General features: G+C 44.9%; 1 protein-coding gene across 1 annotated transcript in view; it reads left to right on the forward strand.

Annotated features, from left to right (window-relative positions):
* The window catches only part of mgat5b (alpha-1,6-mannosylglycoprotein 6-beta-N-acetylglucosaminyltransferase B), a 1,185,562-nt gene that overhangs the window by 584,095 nt on the left and 581,010 nt on the right, over positions 1-20,457 (forward strand). The gene's annotated exons all lie outside the window — the stretch shown is intronic.

Consider the following 20,457-nt stretch of genomic DNA (forward strand, 5'->3'; position numbering starts at 1 on the left):
ATTTTTACAACAAATGGAATTCCATACCCTGTAATCTCAGATAATCAAAGAATTCACAGCATCATATGGATTTGTCCATACTACCAGCTCAGCAAATACCCTCAAACCAATGGTAAAGAGGAGTGCATACTGTGAAAGCCTTGCTGAAGAAGAAAGATGACATCCATTTTGCACTTCCGAGCTATCGTTCGTTCAACTCCACTCCAAAATGGTTTAACACCATGTGAACCATTCACGGGAAGAAGACTGAGGACTCAAGTTTCTACTTTCTCACACACACTCATGCTGCGCTAATGACTTGGAAAAGGTTTCAGCCAGATGTGGAACTATGACAAACGTCACAGAGCTCACAACCTGCCAGACCTGCAACCAGGATAGCCAATTTGGATCTGAGAGGGTAGTTGAACAGACACCACATTCACAGTCCTACCTTATCCAGATAATAGTATGTTGGGACAGAACATATGTGCACTAGTTGCCACACAAAGTAACCTTCTACACAGTCAAAGCTGTCATCTACACAATCAAACAGACCAGAGACGCTGCATTCATTTACCAATCCATATGACTACCAGACTGATTAACTTGATTCATCTATTAATTCTCCTTCTGCTCAGCAGAGTCTGAAAGATCACAGGAAGGACTCAAATCTCCAACCTCCTCCAAGGGAACAGAGGACCCATTGGGGCAAACTAGTGATACTGCCACAGCAGTTGTCCCTATAAAAAAGAAATGGAAGTCACAGACTTGAGGGGAGATGTAGTAAAATGGGAAGTATCAGAGACTGGGGAGAAATGTAGTATAAGGGGTTAATTTTAATGCAACTTTTAATGCTAATGCAACTCAGTATACATCATCACTGGAAGTGATGCAATATCTCATGATCGTGCCCTCTCTTGTAGATCTCATGGTAAGGAAGCCACAGTAGGATGTGTTCCAATAAAGTTGATGTTTTCTTTACCTTAGCAGATTCTGTAAATATCCTGTGTTAGCACAACTAGACCAAGAATGTTATACATGCCCCCCACCACTCCCCCCAGTCAATTCCATACATTTACCTGCTGTAGGCCTTAATCTGATATTTGAGGTATTTCTGCCATCTTTATGTTCCTGGCTGCCTGGTATAGTTCTGCAATGACACTGTTGCTGCAGAACAGCTGATGCTTTTTGCCCTCACTTTGGCAAGTTCCATTTGGATGGTAGGATTTCTGCCAGGAAATATGTGCATAGTGAGCAAGTTGCTGAAACAATAAAAATGGACATACTATTATTTTTCATAGTTGACAACTGGAAAAAGACATGAGGTGAGAAATTGAGCTTGTTGGCACCTATTTTTCTGGGCTTTACAAGTACCTTTAGAGCTCCAAAATGGCCTCCACGATGCACACTTCTGGAAAAAATCATGCGGATGCCATATTAATGCAGGTGTTAATGGGCCTAGAGTGGAAGTCTACCGGAAGAAAGCAAAACAAGTAGATCATGATGTAAACTGATTTAACATCATTAATGCCATTTGGAGCTCTACATTCCAATCAACAATCTATCTTAACCTTGCATAACTGAACAGGCTTTCATAAGAGAAAGAACCCCCATCAGAGGTATTTAATCGAATCAGCTATTTGCAGAGTGTTGCTAATATTCTATTTTGATGCTTTCTATTGTTGTTTCAAGTTGCAAAAGACTGCAGGCCATAGTGTGGCAGATGCTGAAAGACTTCTTGCTGACTTCCAGGCTTCATCACAAACCAGTTGCTCTCAGATATGGGGGCACTAGTAGGCATTATCGTTGGAATACAGCAAGACTTGGAGAAGTAATAGTGGTCAAGCAAAGCAGGACAAGCTGCTGCACCAGGGAGGAGGAGTAGTTCTCTTAGCAGGAGGCGATATCGACCCAGGGTGTTCTGGGAGCAATTCTCCTATCTGAACCTCGGTGAAGAACAATGTGTGAGATGTCTGTGCTTCACTAAGGACGTCCTCACTAAAATCTGCTGCCTGCCACAGCCACAACTGCAATCTTAGAGCAGAGAGAGGACAGCATTGCCAGTGGTTGTGAAGGTGACCGTGACCATGAACTTATGCATCTGGCACCTTCCAGGTTGGGACTGGACCTTTTTGGAACACCTTGTTGTTTGTCATCCATTGTTATTTGAGTTAGGTCACTGAGGCTCTCTATTGAAAGAGAGTTAATGACATTTTATTCTGTCCTGTCAGAGACAAACAGGTGGATGTAGCACTCAGCTTCGCAAGCATTGCAGGCATCTCATGGTGTAAGATGCCTCTGACTGCATGAACATCACTTCACAGGTACACCATATCATCTCTACATATCATCTTCTGTGCCATAACTGAAAGGGATTCTACTCCCTCATTATCCATAGGCAAAGAATCAAGGAGGGTGATCATAGGCAAAGAATCAAGGAGGGTGATGCCCGATATCTTGGCCTAGTCATGGTAACTTCATTCTGTGGTGGCCTGTGCAGCACACCAGAGGATAACAAGACTTATCTGCTGATGGTATGGCTGATGACTGAAATGTGCAAGACAGACAGACACACACACACAAACACACACACACGTGTGCAGCCTACATTCAATCAAAGCAATGCTGCCATACAACATATGGGACTGCAGACCATGGTGTGCAAAATCAATGCTTCCACTGCCAGGCCCATTGTGGAGAAGCCCTGTAGTACTTGACAGAGGGGTGTCAAGCTTTGTAATAGTCTGGTTCATGCTGCACAATCTCATCATCATGTCATCAGCTATATGGCAAGCAGCTGAGAAGCAGAAGAATGAGGAGGAAGACAGCCCCTTCTCTCCTGGGCCGTACATGAAGAAATCATCCAAGTGTAATACCAGTAACAGCAGCCTCAATTCCCCATTCACCAACAGTCCCACAACCACCTTCCCTCTGACACCGACCATCAACGCATCCACTTGGCTGCAAAGCAAAATGAAAAACCATCCTGAAATAAACATTCCAAACCAAATTTGTAAATGAACTCATGTCTTATTACATACAAATTTACTGAATCACCCTTGTGCATTCCCTTAGTGCCTGTGTGCCTTTGCCTGGCCGAGGGCTCTTACACAGTGCTGCCCCAGTGGCTGTAGCTTGGCTGGTGAAAGGTTTCTAACTTTCAGTGGAGGATACTGATACCCTCGGAGGATGATGTCAAGTAACTCTGGGCCTAGACAGCCCAGCTTTGGACTGCATGGCATTGGCAACAGCAAGGGCGTTGGCTGAGGGGCAGTGATAGGAGGTCAAGTGCTGTCTTCCTGAGAGAGCATAGTAGGTTTGTGCTCCATTAAGCCAGTGCCACTCTCCTGGGGTGGGGCCTCAGAAATTCTATTAATATGTTGGAGGATGGATCGCTGGACTGCTATGACACCCTGCATGCCTCTTTGCTCACGAAAATGCACAGCCTTGATGGCAGCAGTCTGAGCTTCCACTGCAGCACTCAGATGTCGGGTGACTGCTGCTTGTGCTGCAGTGGATATCAGCCACCAGACACTGTCTTGTAGTTGGGTCCATAGTTCCGTAAATGGAGTTGACCACCACTTCCATGCTGGAAAGGATGGGAAAAGCCCTGTGCCAAGTTGATGCTGTACTCCTCCATGCTTCTTGACGTTAAGTACAGGTCTTCTGGCAGGCTTGCCGATATATATGCATTTTGTTATGCATAACCATGAGCATTCTTCTGTAGGTTGCCCCATCGATCCTCACCTGAATCCTCTGTGTGACCTCGCCCTCTGTGGTGCTGGCACACACAATACACTTGCCTCTGCCCTGGCCATAGCCCACTCATGCCCAATATCTCACCACGTGCAGATTCTGCCTCTAATCTATCCTTTACGATATGCACAGTGTCAGTACCTGAGCTGGTAGTTATGTGTGTGAAGCCAAGGGCTAAATTTTACAGGGGGGAGCTCAGTGCTCAGCAGCCTCCCACCCTCCCCCCACAATTAGAAAAGTCAGTCGCAAACTGATCAACTGTAAAAAGGTCACCCCCTGGCAATATTACACTGCCAGCGGCCTTAGCAAGCAGAGGTTGGGGCTTACGCCCCTCAGTGGAAGAAAATCCCACCCTCAACAGCTGCCGACTGCTCAGGTTGGCCAGCAGCTCTTGCAGCTCCAGCAGCACCAGAACTCAGTAATGGGTGCTGCTGGGACTGCAAGGAGGCCCATGAAGAAGAATGATGACACCCAGACCCAAGTCCCAGGATTTTTGGGCAGGGAGGGATCAGGCAACCTAGGGGTGGAAGGGAGAGCTGGGTGGCAGGCATGGGTTTTGGAAGCCAAGCTGGGGGGCACAAAGTGAGAGCACAATCTTAGGATGGGGGCCCCTGATGTGCACAGGCACCCCTCAAAGGATATGCCCACTTCCTGCCCTTTCACCAACTTTGGTGAAAGAACTGTCCTCTCACTCTCACCCACCTTCCACTGCCCAACGTATATTGTGGCAGTGGAAGCAGATTGAGGTCCTTAATTGGTCACTAGATAGCTGCTTCCACTGCCTTTTGACCATGTGTCTTTGGGGCCTCCTTCCCCCCTGCAGATACAGGACATCTGTCCAATACCTCCACCAGTACCTCCAAGACAGTGTCCAAAAATCTTGGCGCTGCTCTCTCCCAAGTTGTGCAATTCCTCACCCTTTCCCAGTTTAGATTCTCTTCAACCATGATTCCCAGCACCTGCTTCAGCCACAATGCACCTTTCCTCAATGAGGTGTGGACTAGCTTTAAGCAGTACAGGCTATCCCTTCATGATATTGGCCCCTTGCTGATGTCTCCAGCCAATGAACAACTCAGTTATTGATGCTGGATGCAGAGATCAAGGTAATAAGCAGACGTGTTGCCTGAATTATAATCAACAGTGCGGGCTAATTATGCAATGCAATCCCCGCAGACGTTTTTGGAGGCTTTCCAATTTACCCTGGATATTAAATCCCATTGCTAAGAATAGTAACCTAAAATCATGCAAAACCAGTTGGTACATATTTCCCACCAGGAGATTAACTTTCAAGCCAAAATATGTCTGGGAATTTTCATGCTGTCTGCCATGTCCAATCGAGCTTTAAAACTCATTTTAACAGCAACGTATTTAATTTTTAACATTACACTTAATCACAGTTGTACTCATATTTTCTGTGATCTATTAATTAGTTTGACATCAGGGAATTGAAGTCCCTTGTTCTGCTTTTTGAAGGTATGTAAAGAAAAGAAAATTCCAATAGACAAAATGATGCACGTACAAAGGCCTATATTCAATTCATGACACGAGCACATACTGTATCAATACTTTTTATTGATTATGTTTTTAAATTCATGCGGATAAATAATTAGATGGAGCAATGTATTCATGTTTATTTTTATATTGACAACAGCTGCTATTATAAACAGCACTTCTGTAAAACAGCTCTAAGATATTGTTGTGCTCTTTGAAGAAGAGAAACTCTGTTAACAAACATCTTCCAAAAAGTAAATTAGCTGACCATTCATCCCACTTTTTTTTTGTGGGAGCTTGCTGTGTGCAAATTGACTTCGCAACAACTGTCAAAATGAGATGGGTTTTACGGAGTCCGGCGAGGTGAGGGAGACGGAACAGGAAGTGCACAGTCCACTCGCTCCCGCATGCTTTCAGCATGACGAATTAAGCATTGGCCAGCCAAATAGTGGCTGTAAAATCCAGCCCAATAAGCCATTGGTTGTGAGGTGCTACATAAATGAATGTTAAATAAATGTTAGCTTTTTACCTGAGCACGCTGGTTTTCAGAATTCAGAATTCAGAAATCTGGAGTGCAAAGGGACTTGGGATCCTAGTCCAGGATTCTCTTAAGGTTAACTTGCAGGTTGAGTCGGTAGTTAGGAAGGCAAATGCAATGTTGGCATTTATTTCGAGAGGACTAGAATATAAAAGCAGGGATGTGCTGCCGAGGCTTTATAAGGCTCTGGTCCGACCACATTTAGAATATTGTGAGCAATTTTGGGCCCCGTGTCTCAGGAAGGATGTGCTGGCCCTGGAGAGGGTCCAGAGGAGGTTCACGAGAATGATCCCAGGAATGAAAGGCTTAACATATGAGGAATGTTTGAGGACTCTGGGTCTATACTCGATGGAGTTTAGAAGGATGAGGGGGGATCTGATTGAAACTTACAGAATACTGAAAGGCCTGGATAGAGTGGACATGGGGAAGATGTTTCCATTAGTAGGAGAGACTAGGACCCGAGGGCACAGCCTCAGAGTAAAGAGTAGAACAGAGATGAGGAGAAACTTCTTTAGCCAGAGAGTGGTGAATCTATGGAATTCATTGCCACAGAAGGCTGTGGAGGCCAGGTCATTGAGTGTATTTAAGACCGAGATAGATAGGTTCTTGATTGGTAAGGGGATCAAAGGTTACGGGGAGAAGACGGGAGAATGAGTTTGAGAAACTTATCAGCCATGATTGAATGGCGGAGCAGACTCGATGGGCCGAATGGCCTAATTTCTGCTCCTATGTCTTATGGTCTTCTGCACTGTGGGCAAAATGCAATTATGTGCTTGCTTGAATTATAACCAAAGATATTGATGGTTTGCTACTGCAGAGGCTGAGGACTTTTGTAAAACATAATATGGTGGTGTAGTGGTAATGTCACTAGACTAGTAATCCAGAGGCCCAGGCTAATGCTCTGGGAACATTAGTTCAAATACCACCGTATAAAGCTTGTCTCAATAATGGTGACCGTGGCAATTATCACCGAACCCATGTGGGTCACGAATGACCTTTAGGGAAGGAACTCTGCCATCCTTATCTGGTCTGGCCTGCAGGTGACACCAAGCCGACAACAGTGTGGTTGACTCTTAACTTCTCTCTGAAATGGCCTGGCAAGCATTAGCCTGGGCCTCTGGATTACTAGTCCAGTGACATTACCACTACACCACGGACACTCCAAGGGCAAGTAGAGATGGACAACAAATACTGGCCCTGTCAGTGACACCCACATCCCACGAAAGAAAAAAAGCAGCAGGACAACAGTTTTCTGTTTATGTAGGTTGGCTGACAGGACACACACACACACATCTTACAAGTTTTCATTTGTGATTCACACTGCGTTTAAGTTGGAGTATGATCAGATATCTGAAATAATAACAGAAAAGGCTGGCAACGGACAACAGGTTTATCTGTATGTGAAGCAAAAAGGGCAAACAAAACACATGGATTACTAGAAAATCATAGATGAACTCCGTGATTTTCTGCACATTAACGTCAGTGGATGGGGAATTGTCCACAAATTGCCTGTGATTTTCCAATTAGTTGCCTACTGCGTGCTAGGCTCCCAAACTTCTACCCTGGTAGACTTCTCATCTGAAATGTTACCCTTTTTTTCAGTTGCTGACTAATCTACTTATTTCCAAGTTTCTCCTTGTTTTCCAACTTTAAAAATATGTGATCCCAGAATATTAGCTCCTTTAAATTTACCAGAGCAAAGCATTTACACTTAAACCTGTCACTTGATATGAACCTGAACATAGCAAGATATATGCAATAACTAGGGATGTGATACAGTTTGGATAAACCAAGAATTACTAGTTCAGCAGTGAGCGATATGTTGACAGAGTAGTTTGTAGCCTAATGGGTTAAGCAATGTGTACTATTCTGATGCATTTGCAAAACTAATTTGTGAGGACTGAAAAGTGATAACAATGGCTTGAATCTTCTGAGCAGTGGCAAATATTGTCGGATTACCATGCTATCCGGAAATGTACCCGACCCCAAGATTTTTGTGCATAATAAGGAATGAGCTCTTGATTAAATAGAGTGTTGTATTATAATGTAAACATGCTTTTAATGCAGTGATTCATCATAGGGATCTGCCCTTTAAAGGTAAGTTGACCGTTATATTGACCAGCCTCATATATTTGTTCACAAACATTACAGTACTTTTCCAATAGAGAAGCACCATTATGCAAAGAATAATATTACAAAATGTCCTGTCAGTCTATGCTGTCATCTTATGCACTATGATTTAAATGAATCTGATAGGTTTAAAAAATACTAGTTTTGACACTTGAAAAAATCTACATTTGAAAAAAATCTATGGTGAAAAAAAATCTAACCACCTGCTCCCTGACATTGATTGACAGGAACCTTGCTTTGAAATTGAAATGAGCATCTACAGTTTTTTCCTTCCCAGAGAACAGTCTGTTGTTTGGGCAGCTTTCGCCATTATCAATGCTTGGCTGAGCTTCAAGTGCTAATTGGTTTCAGCACATTAGGTGTTCCATTCATCTGAGAATGAATGACAGTTTCAATGTAGCTTCTGATTTGTTGACACAAGTTAAAAGGATTACAAGTATTACAAGGTTTTTTCACATAGCAAAATGCATTTTTTTTCTCAGATTCTAAGATATGAAGGCTTTTATTCGATGGTAAGAGGTTTATTTTTTCCCCATGGCTTGTAAAATATTTTCCATTGATATTTTAATGGAATCTGAGGACTGTACATGGTGCATACTGGGTGAGTGGCTATGGAGGAAACATGGGGGGTGCATAAAGATGACATTGGTGATCTGAGGTGCCATGGAAAATACGTGGGGTGCATAGAGGTGGCTTGGGGCTGCATGGGCGATCTGGGAGTGCATGAAGAGTGGGTGGGGAAGTGAGGGGTCAAGTTTATGAGGCCTTTAAACACATTTGGAGCTGCGATACTGTATTGGAGAACCAAGGTGGGCCTTCTAACACCCGCCTCTGCACCCACACTCCTCATGCGCTCCAACGCGGGGCTTGCAAACTGCACTATGAGCTCAACCCTGATGTGAAAAGATATAAAATGGTGTGTGCAGCCACACATGGGTCGTGTGTGCAGTTTGTGAGCCATGAAAGTGCGCAGGTCAGATTTTGTCAAACCTAGAGGAAGATTCGACCCGAAAAGTGGAGAATTGGATGGGATGTAGAGTTTCTCTGAAAGGTGGGATATTGGATGGGGTATAGAGTTTCTTGGAACTGGGATTAACATGGGTAGAGTGAACTGGGGTGATGGGGACTGGATCTAGGAAACTGACTCTTGAGGTAACAGTTATGCGGTTCTGTTGAAAATGTAAATGTCACCAAGTTTTCCCTTTTGTAAAATTAAACTTTTAATTTTTCAGCATAAATTGTTCAATAATATTAATGAGAATACATACTTTTTAAAATAAAAAAATCAAGATTTTTCTGGAGATTGTGCCCTTGACCTAGTCTGCCAAGTGTACCACAAATTTAGTGCTTTCAATATTTGGATCTTGACTTCAGCCTTCAAAGTATTTTATGTTTTCTTTACCTGCAACATAAATGAAGGGATGTTTCGTATTCCTATTACTTCAGGTAGAAAGCCTGTGTAAGTATTTGTGTTTACATGTCGGACTTCTCTCGTTGTTCGATTATTAAAGCTTTTGGCCTGAGATAGTCCCATCATCCTGGTGCTTTCTCTCTCTCTTTGGAAATAAATATGAGAACAAATGGTATCGGTAACAGAAGGGGAAGGTGGGAGGGGGCATTAAGTCATTGGAGGCAGTTTGATATTAACATTGAACAAAATGATCTTCTGATCTCTGATTTGGATTAGTGAAAGGGGAATTTCAGAGGCATGAAATTTAAGTGCAATGGGAAAATTGCTTGTCCTTTCAAGCCTACATCCCTTTTGAAATTGAGAAGTCGTCAGTTCATAAAGCGCTGATACTTTTTACTAAGTTCAAAGGATAGAATAATAACCCACATAAGATTATTTAATGAGGGTCATTTTTTGATTGTGCTGGTAGTGGGAAGATGGTTTTCTCCACGTTCCTACTGTGTGTGAGAAGGAAGTGTTTTTATGTGGTGTTGAGAGAAAAGAGACAAATACAGAAAATATGACCCTGAAGTATAAACCAATTAGGCACAGCTGTTCTTTTCTAGTCCAATGGATTGAATTTAGCTATCACTATCCCTTTATGTGTGCACAAGCTGAGACATACGTTTATTTTTAGTTTCACTTGAAAGTCTAGTTTCCCTTCAGTTTTCACCCTATTGTCTCCAAGCTGAAATTGTCAACCTACCTCAGGGACATTTTAATGCTGTTTCTTGTGTCTCCTGGGCATTACTCTGAGGTCAGACTGCCAGCAGTTGATTTCCCAGGTGACCTTTGATGTCTCTGGTAGAAAAGTGCAATTCATCACCTTGCCCCTAAACCAGATAGAGAATCAGATCATATGGGGTGTGAGACACTGACTTAAAATGTTGTTATTGCCAAATGCATCCAGCCAGCAGGGACATCTTTCATGAATATTATCTGCCACAGTATAGATTTTTCAGTGTGAGAAATATTGCAATGTTCTTTATGAAGATGAAATCCATCAACTAGGGGTTTTAGATGTTAGTTAATCAGTGGGAAAATGATTAAAAACCAACAATTCTGACTTACATATTTTGTAGTCCAATTCAAGTTACAATTAAAATCCAGATAAGATTGCATTTTGTCTTGTGAAACTTTAACTCATCTGCCCCTGTCTATTAATTCTTGAAAATAAATACTGTGAATATGTGCTTTCATTTTTTTCTATAAAGAACATAATTGAACTGCTTATACAAAGTCTTAGGACTGGATTTTAGGGGTCACTGTGGTTCCCGCACCCCTCAGCTAAAAAGCTTGAGGGGAGAGCCCGCTCCACAGACCTTTAACAGCCGATTAGCTGTTAATAGACATGAGGCAGGACTTCCACCCCTCAGGGACAGCAAGTCCCGTCTCAGAGAGCTGCTGGACAATCCGAAGCCTGCAGCTCTCCATTACTGGCAGCACCACTGGGAGTGGTGGCCACTGATGGTACTGCACTGCAGGTTTGAGGAGGTGAGCCTACTGGATCCTGCTGTCAGTGTTTGGACGTCTTGCCGGGCCCCAGCAAAGGGATTGGTGGGCCGGGTTGGAAAGGCCACAGGGGAGAGGAGAAATGGAGTAACACTTTGGGGGGAGACCCACCCCTCCCCTGCTTGCCACCAGCCCATGCAGGGAAACCTGCCAGGTTGTCCAACTGGCATTGGCCTCTTCCACTGCCAGTTAAATCCCACTGGTAGTGGGATGAGGTCCTTAAGTAGGCATTAGTTGCCCATTTAAGAGTCTCAATTGCCAAGAGCCCAACGCCGTCCCCACCACTGGTGAATTTGCATTGGGGGCAACCTTCAAACCTGCTAGAGGGGGAGCATGTAATCCAGCCCTTAACGTGGTACAGGGCAGGGGTATAGTTGTTGAATATATAGACATGGGTTTAATCAAGGCTAATTATTTTAATTCTGAACCAGGAAACTATCAAGTATGCTACATTGATAGCAAAATGAGAAAAATAGCTATACTTTATTAATGCAGATTTTGAAAATAGGTTTGTTATAGTCTGCTTGTGTAAGATACAATTTTAATGGATGATGGAACTCCAGAGTAAGCACTTAGCCCTGTATGTATTTCAGGTAGTTTAGATATTTAGGGAAAGCATTTGTTCTTAAAATAATCCCTGTGGAGCTTTGCATATCCTCCATTTCTCCTGTAAGTCAGTGAAGTGGATCAGCTCTGGTGATCTCAAGTGGTCCCTTGGAGCTCTGCTGTCTGCATTCTAGATGTGTATCAGTGTGATGGATTTGCTTTCAACATGTGCTTGCTTTCTGTCTCTCTGTGTTTCTGCTGACTTTTTAAGCATAAGAATACTTTTGATGTAACCATTACCCAGGAATAAATACATTCATAAGATTTAATCCAGGGCAGAATTTTTTGCTCGGCGAGCGGGCGTTCACCCAACACACTTGAGCGTAAAATAGTGCTCGATGATGTCAGGCGAGAGTCCCGATGTCATTGCACGATATTTCACTTGGCAAGCACGCACGGGTGCCAGATCCACGCCCGCCATTAATTAAGAGGCCAGTTAATTGACGCCGATTTTTCAATGCCCGTGTGATTTCACCCTCGTCACATGGGCAAAATGGGCAGGCGACCAATTTCAAAAACTTCATCTGCGAGTGGGATAAAAGGGTCAGAAGTATTGCCAGTGTGAGTAGTGAGGAGTTTGGTAGATAGTTTGCTGCTGGTATACGGCACCTTCATCTCTGTTTGGGGCTTCATTGATAGCATTTCTAGGCTTCATTTCAGGACTCCTTGGTGACTCCTAGGATCCCGAAGAATTCAGATCGTGTGGACCCTTCTAGGTATCAGACAGTCTTCTGTTACCCTAGACTTACTCCAGGGGAGCGACCTGTGGGAGGAGAGGCACAGACACAGGGGGCACAGGGCCAGCAGGTAGTCCAAGGCAGAAGGGGCTGCAGAAGACGCCACTATCCTGCTGCCAGGGTTTACAGGCAGCAACACAGCTACCTCAATATGTCCGAGGTGCAATGCCGATGGAGGCTCCACCTATCAAGGGAGACAGTGATCTTCATCTGTCAGATGATTGGGCTTGAGATCACCTCTGACTGTGTGGGTGGGTGGACACCCCATGCCAGTGGCTCTGAATGTCACAGTGGCCCTCAACTTCTATGCCTCCGGCTCTTTCCATGGGTCAGTGGGGGATCTGTGTGGAGTCTCCCAATCCACTGTCCATGGTTGCGGCAAGCTGGTGACAGAAGCTCTGTTCAAGCAGGTATTAACTTTCATTCATTTCCATACGGACGAGGCCAGCCAGGCTGAGTGAGCCAGAGGCTTTGTAGCGATTGCTGGGATCCCCCGCATCCTGGATGCGATCGACTTGCACACATGTGGCCATCAAGTCTCCAGCGGGTCAGCTGGATGCCTTCATCAACAGGAAGGGATTCCACTCCATGAACGTGCAGATAGTGTGTGACCACAGGATGCATGTTCTGCAAGTCTGTGCAAGGTACCTGGTAGCTCCCATGACACTTACATCCTGAGACACTCCCAGGTGCCGAGGCTTTTCAGTGCTCCAGCCCGACTGGATGGATGGCTGCTGGGTGACAAGGTCTATCCCCTGAAAAGGTGGCTTATGACACCCCTCCGCCACCCAAGAACAGAGGCAGAGCAGCAATATAACATGAGCCATGCTTCCACAAGGCAGTGATAGAGAGGACCATAGGTCTTCTGAAGACTCGCTTCTGATGCCTGAACCATTCAGGGGGAACACGACAATACACCCCAGAGCGGGTGTCACTGATAGTGGTCACATGCTGCGCTCTCCATAATTTGGCACTGGCAAGGAAGAGGATATTGACTCAGCTGCACAGGCCACAGATGATGACTCCAGTAGAGAGTCAGAAGAGGAGCATGGTGAGGAGAACGCTGAGGGTGTGGAGGCAGACCTCTGTAACCTCCAGAGAGGCAGGGACACCAGTGTCACCTCGATCCAATACTCCTTCAGCTAGGTTGCCAAATAAGCGCTACCACATCATGTCAGGGCTGCCTCCTCCATCCCAGATCCCTGACCCCAAAATCCACTCAGTGCCTGTGCAATAAGGTTTCGAGCCACCCACATCCAGCATTACATACTGGCATACCCTGCACCAATTAAATAAAAAAGGTGAAGCATACTCAGGCCATTACAACAAAAGAAAATTTATCTCATGTTGACAGCCAAAACAGGTTAACAGAACCTTCTCTGGTCTTCAACCCAGACCAGTTAAAATAAACAAAACATTGCACAACAGAAGAGCGCCCATGACCAGTCCCTCTTGTGCTCATGGTGCCTTAAAATTACGTATGCGAGTGCAACGTCTTGGTACCACTGTACATGCCAGGCACCCTGGTGAGACCATGGAGATCAGCATCATGTTGCCATCGCCTTTCAATGATCAATGGGGGATCCAGTTTTGAGGCTCCCGTCATTGATGAGACTACACAAGAATGTTTGCACCATCCAAAACTCTCACCTCTGTGAACTGCACTCTTACCTTCGTCTGACACCCCAGCATCTCCACAGCCAGTTGACCAAGGTGCATGGCGCTTCTCCCGCTCTAAGGCCTCCCTCTCGTATCTGGTTAGGATTAGGAGGTTAGCAGTGCCTCCGCCGGTCCGCGACCTTACGATGTTGTTTTGGGTCCTCTTCTCCTGAAAGGATAGAGGAGCATGGATTAGTCCACTCTCTACCTGCAGTGCCATTGCAGCCTGGCCAACCCCACCTGACGAGCACTTTGGAGGGCACATCCAAGTCGTGGCCTTCGAGCTGCAAGGCACTCAGTCCATGCAGCCAGGGCTCACTCCCTTGGCCAGCTCTGGCGTCATTGACAATTGACACTCAGGCTCTAACTGAGCTCCATGGGAGGATGGCCAGTCCTTAACACCTCCGCACTGATCCATGCCAACACTGTACTCACCCTTCCTGAGCGCAGCAGATTGTTAAACCTCTCGCAGCACTGGACCCAGGTGCACCACACAACATCATGGCTGCTGACCAGCACTGCCACCTCCTCCCAAGCTCTTTTTGTAAGGTGCGGTGGCCTCCTCCTCCCATCTCTGGGGACAAGGGTGTCCCTCCTGGCAGCCACCTCCTCCAGGAGGACCGCGAGGCACTCATCAGAAAAACGGAGTGCCGAGTGCCCACCCAACCTGTCCTCCTGCCTGGCATCTGCAGCCGCATTTGTATCCATACTTTTTACTCTCCTGCTGACAACACCGAAGATATCTTTGTCGCCGGCAGCTTTCCAGTGCCTGACTGTGCCTGTTTTAAACCAGCCGCCGGGTCCAATGGTAACCCGGCAGCCGACAAGCCCCCACCTCCACCCATCCCTCCCCGACCATTGGAGAGCCGCTGTTCACATTCGGCAGACCTTAATTGGCTCACCAGCGTCAAATCACGTTCAGGGGCTGATTGTGGACAACGGGCCATTTCCTGGCCACTCCCAGGCCCGCCTGCCAACCTCAAAATCCTGGCCCTAAATTTCCTCCTTGGAATGTATTCTTCTCATAATTTTCAACTCAAAATATGATGTTACATGTAGGAATTATGTTTAAGTTTGGTATTCTATGCATTCATTTATTGCATTTTTTTAATGGTGCCTCAAAGCATAGCTAATGGTGGCATCAAGCAACCTCAGGTTAGGTAAAATATGAGTTAGATAGAGTGAAGCTCTCTCTTTATTACACTGCAATGCTAACCCTAACCCTAATCTCAAACGAGAGTCACACTGCTGCATCAATCTGACATTTCTACCTCCCACACTCGCAATTATTCTATGACTAACAGAGAGAATTTTAGATCCTAACAGCCTGGGCTGATTTTGAAACTTGCCCACAGAGGTGATAAATAGAAGACTGATCAACTGCATGTCTGTTGCTGCTCATTTGTGCTGATTGTGAAATACTTGCCATGCCGTGTGAGCTTATGTTTCAATACAGTAACATTTATCATCTTTGCATTAAAGTATACAGAAAATTTGAACATTGGGAAGTTGTAGGGCTCCAACTGCTCAATGGTTAGACTGCTAAGACTGCCTGTCACCTGAGAACTGGCTATTAGATAGAATATCTTTTTATTCTAGGTCAGCCCATCTTTGCATGAATTGAAGACAGGAGAAAAAAATCAGCACCTCTCACGTTGCCAAAATTACACCTATTGGATCACTAAGATAAAAGCAAAATACTGCAGATGCTGGAAATCTGAAACAAAAACAGAAAATGCTGGAAAAATTCAAACTCTGAAGAAGACTGAAGAAGGATCATATGGTCTCGAAAAGTGAATTCTGTTTCTCTCTCCACAGATGCTGCCAGACCTGCTGAGTTTTTCCAGCATTTTCTGTTTTTTGTTCCTACTGGACAACTGTTTGTTGCCATTGTTGACAGCAGCCACAGGAAAGACCAGTTCCCAGAATCTGGGAATTGAGATTAAAGGAGTTGTGCTAACATTAAATTCTATTCATGCTTTCATCTCAAGTTGTTATTGTTTTTTCAAAAAACTCAATTTTAAAATTTCTACAGAATCCTATACTACTATAACACAGTTTACACTGTGACCTGCTGCTTAGAGCAATCCATGCAGTTAAGGTACAGCAAGTTTACAGCCACTGTTACGGATGGTGTGAGGATGGCGGGGGTTGCAATTTAAACAGCCCTGATTTCTCCTTTACCCAGAAAGGCAAACAGAAAGTTGTTCTTGATTTTTGATTTCCCCCTTTATAAGTGGTGGCGTATTTTCCCCAACCCCTCTCTTTTGGAGTGATTGAATCCTGTTAATAATTCCACAGCGTACTTGAGATAGGGTGAACTAAAAGGGTTAATTTATTTTGCACACACACAAAACATGGGAGGGGCTGTCACTATGTAGCCCCTGGTACACTCATACAATAAAAGAGGGATATGGAAAAGAAAGAGGTACAGGACAAACACCACAGAGAAGATAAGAATTATCGTTTCATGTGAGTCCAGAGTCTGGAATCAAAATCCAATGGTGTATTGTTTCAGAGTCAGCTGGTTGAAGACTGATGCTGGATAATTCACTTTTCTAGTAGAAATGACTTCCACGATGAGATGCGCCTGTAGGGATTAACTAATCTTGTAGGCATTGGTACAGCAGTTCTCATAGAAACATTGTAGATGAGGGCCAGGCATTCTACACCTGGACAAAGCTCTGGTTCTGCTGCTGTTCGGTTGATTGAAGATGGCAGACTGCCTCTTTCAGCTCCACAAGGCAATATTACACATCCTAGCAGTTTGGGGGGGTTGGAGGGCAGTGCTGGGGCGGGGTGGCAGGGAGAGTGCATATGATATAACTCCCACATCTTCCCCTTGATTTGGACAAAGGATGTATATTCCTGGTCTGGATCCTTGAGGTGATTCATTTCATCCATTAACAAGTTCAGCAGAGGTTTCTAGACCTACAATACATTATATTAGAGACAAACAACCCTGCTGAAACTGGTATATTGATGCATTAATAATGAAATTCAACTTCAGTACAGCACAAAGGTAGAGAACTGACTATCCATTTTACAGTGTGTCCAATTTTCCTTTCTGTAGTGCTTTATAGATAGTTCATTGTTTATCTTGTACTGCTTGGAACCCATAGTTCAGCTAGCATTATCTGTTGTGTCAAAATAGTTTGTCTGATTACATCACCTTTTAAAGGCTTTAATTCAGTGCTTCCCTGCATGGAATGCCTGAGATTGGAAACTCCCTGGCAAATGGGGGATCAAATTGCTATTTCTCCATACGATAACTGCAAGGCTGACTTCAGTAGTGTGTAAAACCAGATGATGTGTAAACCGGGGGCTGCCTTTGTTTCCATCAGCTTCCCGCCAAGTGGGTTAGGTTAAAGTTAGTCCCATAATTTCACGATGTAACTGTGTGATAACTCTACTGATTATACCCATGAATGTGAGTTTTATTTTAGTTGGCCAGCGTTATATTCCCTCTGTCTTCTTTGTTTAAGCACCAGTTAGGGCTTTAACACATCCATTTATGTTAAATAAGGTTTTAGGTCTTTTGTTCTCATGCAAAGTTATTGTTGTGTGATTTACAGCTCAAAAGCAAGCAAATGTGGATAAACGTGATACAGACTTTGGAAATAAGGAAAAAAATGTTGGTGCTATGACAGAGATGACTGACAATGCAAGAGAGGGATATTGTGTTGGATTGCTAATCATAACATTAGAAAGAGACCAAAAGAAAAGCTGTATAAACCTTGCAACAAGGTCAGTCACTGTAGTACTTTTTTATTCACTCATGGGACGTGGGCATCACTGGCTAGTCCAGCAGTTATTGCGCATCCCTAGTTGCCCTTGAGAAGGTGGAGGTGAGCTGCCTTCTTGAACCACTGCAGTCCATGTGGTGTAGGCACACCCTCAGTGCTGTTAGGAAGGCAGTTCCAGGATTTTGACCCAGTGACAGTGAAGGAACGGCAATATATTTCTAAGTCAGAGTGGTGAGTGACTATGAGGAGAACTTCCAGGTGGCGGTGTTCCCATGTGTCAGCTGCCTTTGTCCTTCCAGATGGTAGCTGTCGTGGGTTTGGAAGGTGCTGCCTCAGGAGGCTTGGTGAGTTCCTACAGTACATCCTGTAGATGGTACACACTACTGCCACTGTGCGTCGGTGGTGGCAGGAGTGGATGTTGAAGGTGGTGGATGGGGTGCCAGTCAAGTGGGCTGCTTTGTCCTGGATGGTGTCAAGCTTCTTGAGTGTTGTTGGAGCTGCACTCACCCAAGCAAGTGGAGAGTATTCCATCACACTCCTGACTTGTGCCTTGTAGATGGTGGAGTCAGGTAGTGAATTGCTTGCCGCAGAATTTCTTGCCTCTGACCTGCTCTTGTGGCCACAGTTTTTAAATGGCTAGTCCAGTTCAGTTTCTGGTCAGTGGTAACCCCAGGATGTTGATAGTGGGGGATTCAGTGATGGTAATGCCATTGAATGTCAAGATTCTCTCATGTTGGAGATGGTCATTGCCTGGCACTTGTGTGGCGTGAATGTTATTTGCCACTTGTCAGCCCAAGCCTGGATATTGACCAGACCTTTGTGCATTTGGACATGGACTGCTTCCGTGGAGAATCTGTGGAGTCGCGAATGGTGCTGAACATTGTGCAAATCATTAGCGAACACCCCCACTTCTGACCTTATGATGGAAAGAAAGTCATTGGTGAAGCAGCTGAAGATGGTTGAACCATGGGCACTAACCTGGGGAACTCCTGCAGTGATGTTTTGTAACTGAGATGATTGACCTCCAACAACCTTGACTTCAGTTTTGCTAGGGCTCCTTGATGCCACATCCAGTCAAATGCTGCCTTAATGTCAAGGGCAGTTACTCTCACCTCATCTTGAGTTCAGCTCTTTTTTCCATGTTTGAACTAAGGCTGTAATGAGGTCAGGAGCTGAGTGATCCTGGCGGAAACCAAATTGAGGGTCAGTGAGTAGTGAACCATGAACCAACCTCTTCTGTTTCCCTCATCAACTGTCGCAGGCCCAATCAAGCAGCTATGCCCTTTAACATTCAGCCAGCTCAGTTTACCGTGCCACTTTTGGTGATGCACCCACCTAGAGTACATTCTGCGCCCTTACCATCCTCAGTGTTTCCAAGTAATGTTCAGCATGGAGCAGTACTGATGCATCAGCTGAGGGTGAGGGGTGGCGTGGGAGGGGGAGCAGAACATGCTAATCAGCAGGAGATTTCCTTGCCCATGTTTGACCTGATGCCATGAGACCTCATGTGGTCCTGAGTCGATGTTCAGGACTCCCAGGGCAACTCCCTCCTGACTGTATACCACTGTGCCACTGCCTTTGCAGTGATGGTGGTATTTGGGACACCAGTCTGTAAGGTATGATTTGGTGAGTATGACTATGTCAGGCTGTTGTTTGACTAGCCTGTGAGACATCTCCCAATTTTAGCACAAGGGCCCCAGATGTTAGTAAGCAGGACTTTGCAGGGTTGATGGGCTGATTTTGCCGTTGTCGTTTCCGTTGCCTTGGTCAATGCCAGGTGATCCATCTGATTTTGTTCCTTATCCAATTTTCTGTAGTGGTTGGTTTGATACAAGTGAATGGCTTGCTAGGCCATTTAAGAGAGTATTTAGGAGTTAACCACATGACTGTGGATCTGGAGTCACATGTAGGCCAGACCAGGTAAGGACAGCAAATTTTCTTCCCTAAAGGACATTAGTAAACCAGATGGGTTTTTACGAGAATGGTTTCATGGTCATCATTAGACTTTTAATTCCAGATTCTTATTGGATTCAAATTCCACCATCTGCAAGGTCCCCAGAGCATTACCCTGGGTTTCTGGATTACTAGTCCAGCAACAATACCACTACGCCACCTCCTCCCCATCTATTATGTCTGCTACCTTTCCTCAGGATAACTCATGGGTATCACCTACTTTGGAGGTAAAATAGCATCCATGGAAAGTACTTCTTAGAGGATACACTCGGTAATTAATATCTGTACAATGACAGAGAATTAGAGGGACAAATTTACTTCCAGCTACCAGACGGAATTGCAGAGTTAAAATCGCTGAGCACCATCACATCATAAACCCTGTACAGCCCAGGCGCCTGCCTGAGTCCGGTGGAAGCCTCATTACTGTATGCAAATTGAGGTCATATGATGTACAGAGGAGCACAATGCAATTTAGAGGAGGGTGAAGCATGCATCGTACGCATTCATCCAAGGTGGACACCAAAGGCACAAGTAACATAATTATTTTTTGTGGGCCAGATTGAGCAGAAGTGTTCCTCCAAGCTCTTTAAGAATAATGTAGGCTGATGTCCCTTTGGGCTCCCCAGACCACTACGTGATTGTCTCCCACCAGACCCCACTCCCGCAGTCCTAGATCTACCTGCTTTATGATCAGGTTGACCTCCATGGCACTCACTGCCAGAGAGTTGCAGTGGGATGCCCATACAGAGTTGCCAGCTCACTTACAGTGTAGTATTGAGGCCCAATCTTCAAAATAGACAGGGCCACCTGCTGGCAGGAGTGGGTTGTGGTTCTTCCCACTGCCTGCCCTTGCCACTCATGAAGTTAGAATATGCAAAACAGTCAATACATTCACGCCAG

Source organism: Cetorhinus maximus, chromosome 24 (assembly GCF_964194155.1).
Source record: "Cetorhinus maximus chromosome 24, sCetMax3.hap1.1, whole genome shotgun sequence".
Classification (NCBI taxonomy): domain Eukaryota; kingdom Metazoa; phylum Chordata; class Chondrichthyes; order Lamniformes; family Cetorhinidae; genus Cetorhinus; species Cetorhinus maximus.